We start from the raw sequence: 6,000 nt of genomic DNA on the forward strand, positions 1-6,000 counted from the left end.
GGCACTGACACAGCCCCAGCCCCATACCATGACAAACCCTGGCTTTTGGACTTGTTGCTGATAACAATACACGTTTCCACTGTGTGATGGTCCATCCTAGATGCATCTGAGCCCAGAGAATTCGACACAGTTTCTGGACATGGTTAACATGAGGCTTCTTTTTTTGCACGGTAAAGTTTTAAGTAGCATTTGTGCATGTAACTCCGTATTGTAGTGCTTGACAAAGGTTTGCCAAAGTAATCCCTTGGCCATGTGGTTATATCAGCTATTGTTGAGTGGCGGTTCTTGATGCAGTGCCGTCTGAGGGATCGAAGATCATGGGCGTTCAGCTTAAGCCTGCGCCCTTGACCTTTACGCACTGAAATGTCTCCTGATTCCTTGAAACGTTTAATGATATTATGCACTGCAGAGGGAGAAATATGCAAATCCCTTCCAATCTTTCTTTGGGGTACGTTGTTTTTAAACATTTCAATTTTCTCACACATTATTTGACAAACTAGAGATCCTCTGGCCATCTTTGCTTATCAAAGACTCAGCCTTTCCTAGATGCTACTTTTGTACCAAACCAAGATTCCAATAACCTGTTTGGAATCACATCATTATTTATTTTTTTCACCTCATTACTAGCCTTAAATTGCCTCCGTCCCAACCTTTTTGGGAATGTGTTGCAGGCCTGAAATGGAGGTATATATACAGTGGGTACGGAAAGTATTCAGACCCCTTTAAATGTTTCACTCTTTGTTTCATTGCAGCCAATTGGTAAGATCAAAAAAGTTCTTTTTTTTGCTCATTAATGTACACTCTGCACCCCATCTTGACAGAAAAAAGCAGAAATGTAGATATTTTTGCTAATTTATTAAACAAGAAAAACTTAAATATCACATGGTCATAAGTATTCAGACCCTTTGTTGTGACACTCATATTTAACTCACATGCTGTCCATTTCCTTCTGATCCTCCTTGAGATGGTTCTACTCCTTCATTGGAGTCCAGCTGTGTTTAATTAAACTGATTGGACTTGATTAGGAAAGGCACACACCTGTCTATATAAGACCACACAGCTCACAGTGCATGTCAGAGCACATGAGAATCATGAGGTCTAAGGAACTGCCCAAGGAGCTCAGAGACAGAATTGTGGCAAGGCACAGATCTGGCCAAGGTTACAAAAGAATTTCTGCAGCACTCAAGGTTCCTAAGAGCACAGTGGCCTCCATAATCCTTAAATGGAAGAAGTTTGGGACGACCACAACTCTTCCTCGACCTGGCCGTCCAGCCACACTAAGCAATCGTGGGAGAAGAGCCTTGGTGAGAGAGGTAAAGAAGAACCCCAAGATCACTGTGGCTGAGCTCCAGAGATGCAGTAGGGAGATGGGAGAAAGTTCCACAAAGTCAACTATCACTGCAGCCCTCCACCAGTCGGGGCTTTATGGCAGAGTGTGCCGACGGAAGCCTCTCCTCAGTGCAAGACATATGAAAGCCCGCATACAGTTTGCAAAAAAACACGTGAAGGACTCCCAGACTATGAGAAAGAAGATTCTATGGTCTGATGAGACGAAGGTTGAACTTTTTGGTGTTAATTCTAAGCGGTATGTGTGGAGAAAACCAGGCACTGCTCATCACCTGCCAAATACAATCCCAACAGTGAAACATGGTGGTGGCAGCATCATGCTATGGGGGTGTTTTTCAGCTGCAGGGACAGGACGACTGGTTGCAATTGAAGGAAAGATGAATGCGGCCAAGTACAGAGATATCCTGGAGGAAAACCTGGAGGATTTCAAGCTGGCCAGGCCCTGATGCAGCAAAGCAGGCCCAAATCATGATGTTCCCTCCACCATACTTTACGGCTGGGATGATATTTTCATGGTGGTGTGCAGTGCCTTATTTACCCCAGATGTAGCACTGTGTGTTCTTTCCAAATAGTTCAATCTTAGTTTCATCTGTCCACAAAACATTTTGCCAGTACCGTTGTGGAGTGTCAATGTGCTCTTTCGCAAACTTCAGGCGTGCAGCAATGTTCTTTTTAGTAAGCAGCGGTTTCCTTCGTGGTGTCCTGCCATAGACACCCTGCTTGTTCAAGGTTTTATGGACTGTAGACTCACGAACACATATAATAATAATACATTTTATTTATAAGTGCCTTTCATAACACTCAAGGACACTTTACAAGAGTTTTAAAACAAACATACAAAAGGACACCAAACATACAAAAGGACACAAAACATACAGGGACAATAAAGTGGAAATTACAGAGAATAGGCTATTTTGAATAGGTGAGTTTTGAGTCTAGATTTAAAAAGAGGAAGAGAATCTATGTTACGGATGTCGGGTGGGAGGGAGTTCCAGAGTTTGGGAGCAGCGGCTGAAGGCTCTGCTCCCCATGGTACTCAGACGAGCAGAAGGCAAAGAGAGATGAGTGGAAGAGGAGGATCTGAGCGAGCGGGAGGAAGATGCGATATTGAGAAGATTTGACAGATATGGGGGGGGCAAGATTATGGATGGCCTTGAATGTATAGAGAAGAATTTTGAAATGAGATGTTGAGATGTTAGCCTGTACCAATGACGCCTTCAAATCTTTGGCTGTCACTCGGGGTTGTTTCTTCACCTCATTGATGAGTCTCCGTTGTGCTCTTGGGGTCATTTTGACTGGGTGCCCACTTTTTGGCAGAGTAGCCACAGTCCCAAATTGTCTCCATTTGTAGATTGTTTGCCTTACTGTAGACTGGTGAATTTCTAAAGTCTTTGAAATCACTTTGTAACCCTTTCCAGCTTTATGTAAATCAACTATTTTTAATCCTTGATCTTCTGAAAGCTCTTTTTGGCCAGGCATGGCTCACATACGCGTATCCTTCTTGTGCGGAGCAAACTTTTTTTGAGTGTTTTTAATCAGTCAAAGTAGCTCTAGTCCACACCCTCAAACTCATTTTCTTAACTAGACTCCAGGTATGCTAACACCAGACTCCAATTAGCTTTTTTGAGATCATTAACTCAAGGGTTCACATACTTTATCCGCTAGCACTATGATGTTTTTTTGGTTGTTCTCAAATAAGACATGAATGATCAGAATTTTTTGTGTGTTATTATTTTAGGCACATTATATTGAGAAAAAGATGTGTCCTGAATGGGTTCAAATTTGCCAAGGAACACATTGACTGGTCCAATGAGAAATCAAAATTGTTCTTTTTGGGTCTAGTGGCCGTAGACAGTATGTCAGACGACCCCTGAGCACTGAATTCAAGCCAAAGTACACTGTGAAGACATGACAGTGACTCAAAACATCTTGGTTACAGACAAACAAGATTGAGGTAATAGAGTGGCCAGCCCAATCCCCTGACTTCAATCCCATAGAGAACTTGTGTTCTGACATCTGAAACATGTTTTTTTTAGGCAAAACCCAAAATTGCAGAAGAACTGTGGAATGTAGTCTAATCATCCTGGACTGGAATACCTGTTCAGAGGTGCCAGAAGTTGGTCGACTCCATGCAACACAGATCTCGGAAACAATTGTTATGCCACTAAATATTAGTTCAGTCATTTAAAGTAAAAAGAAACCTCAAGCATTTTTTTTTCAGTTTATACATAAATTTTTTGAATTTTTAAGAGAAAAATGCTGGCACTGCTATTTTTTTGAACAGCCTAATATTCATTTTTCTTAACTTTCTGTAAAGGATTAACACAAACTGGCTAAATTTTGTTAATGTTTTGATTTAGAATTGAATGTGTAGTATTTTCAGTGCATTTGCATTTATGGAAATAAAAGTTATAATGATTTTGTGCTTTTCACTTTTTTAAAATCACTGCTATTTTTTTGAACACCACTGTATATACAGTGTATCACAAAAGTGAGTACACCCCTCACATTTCTGCAAATATTTCATTATATCTTTTCATGGGACAACACTATAGACATGAAACTTGGATATAACTTAGAGTAGTCAGTGTACAGCTTGTATAGAAGTGTAGATTTACTGTCTTCTCAAAATAACTCAACACACAGCCATTAATGTCTAAATGGCTGGCAACATAAGTGAGTACACCCCACAGTGTGAACATGTCCAAATTGTGCCCAAATCTGTCGTTGTCTCTCCCTGGTGTCATGTGTCAAGGTCCCAGGTGTAAATGGGGAGCAGGGCTGTTAAATTTGGTGTTTTGGGTACAATTCTCTCATACTGGCCACTGGATATTCAACATGGCACCTCATGGCAAAGAACTCTCTGAGGATGTGAGAAATAGAATTGTTGCTCTCCACAAAGATGGCCTGGGCTATAAGAAGATTGCTAACACCCTGAAACTGAGCTACAGCATGGTGGCCAAGGTCATACAGCGGTTTTCCAGGACAGGTTCCACTCGGAACAGGCTTCGCCAGGGTCGACCAAAGAAGTTGAGTCCACGTGTTCGGCGTCATATCCAGAGGTTGGCTTTAAAAAATAGACACATGAGTGCTGCCAGCATTGCTGCAGAGGTTGAAGACGTGGGAGGTCAGCCTGTCAGTGCTCAGACCATACGCCGCACACTGCATCAACTCGGTCTGCATGGTCATCATCCCAGAAGGAAGCTGATGCACAAGAAAGCCTGCAAACAGTTTGCTGAAGACAAGCAGTCCAAGAACATGGATTACTGGAATGCCCTGTGGTCTGACGAGACCAAGATAAACTTGTTTGGCTCAGATGGTGTCCAGCATGTGTGGCGACGCCCTGGTGAGAAGTACCAAGACAACTGTATCTTGCCTACAGTCAAGCATGGTGGTGGTAGCATCATGGTCTTGGGCTGCATGAGTGTTGCTGGCACTGGGGAGCTGCAGTTCATTGAGGGAAACATGAATTCCAACATGTACTGTGACATTCTGAAACAGAGCATGATCCCCTCCCTTCGAAAACTGTTTTCCAACAGGATAACGACCCCAAACACAACCTCCAAGATGACAACTGCCTTGCTGAGGAAGCTGAAGGTAAAGGTGATGGACTAAACCCAATTGAGCACCTGTGGCGCATCCTCAAGTGGAAGGTGGAGGAGTTCAAGGCGTCTAACATCCACCAGCTCCGTGATGTCATCATGGAGGAGTGGAAGAGGATTCCAGTAGCAACCTGTGCAGCTCTGGTGAATTCCATGCCCAGGAGGGTTAAGGCAGTGCTGGATATTAATGGTGGTCACACAAAATATTGACACTTTGGGCACAATTTGGACATGTTCATTGTGGGGTGTACTCACTTATGTTGCCAGCCATTTAGACATTAATGGCTGTGTGTTGAGTTATTTTCAGAAGACAGCAAATCTACACTGCTATACAAGTTGTACACTGACTACTCTAAGTTATATCCAAGTTTTATTTCTATAGTGTTGTCCCATGAAAAGATATAATAAAATATTTGCAGAAATGTGAGGGGTGTACTCACTTTTGTGATACACTGTATATATATATATACAGTGTATCACAAAAGTGAGTACACCCCTCACATTTCTGCAGTTATTTAAGTATATCTTTTCATGGGACAACACTGACAAAATGACACTTTGACACAATGAAAAGTAGTCTGTGTGCAGCTTATATAACAGTGTAAATTTATTCTTCCCTCAAAATAACTCAATATACAGCCATTAATGTCTAAACCACCGGCAACAAAAGTGAGTACACCCCTAAGAGACTACACCCCTAAATGTCCAAATTGAGCACTGCTTGTCATTTTCCCTCCAAAATGTCATGTGATTTGTTAGTGTTACTAGGTCTCAGGTGTGCATAGGGAGCAGGTGTGTTTAATTTAGTAGTACAGCTCTCACACTCTCTCATACTGGTCACTGAAAGTTCCAACATGGCACCTCATGGCAAAGAACTCTCTGAGGATCTTAAAAGACGAATTGTTGCGCTACATGAAGATGGCCATGGCTACAAGAAGATTGCCAACACCCTGAAACTGAGCTGCAGCACAGTGGCCAAGATCATCCAGCGTTTTAAAAGAGCAGGGTCCACTCAGAACAGACCTCGCGTTGGTCGTCCAAAGAAGCTGAG

Source organism: Trichomycterus rosablanca, chromosome 15, assembly GCF_030014385.1.
Source record: "Trichomycterus rosablanca isolate fTriRos1 chromosome 15, fTriRos1.hap1, whole genome shotgun sequence".
NCBI classification, from domain to species: domain Eukaryota; kingdom Metazoa; phylum Chordata; class Actinopteri; order Siluriformes; family Trichomycteridae; genus Trichomycterus; species Trichomycterus rosablanca.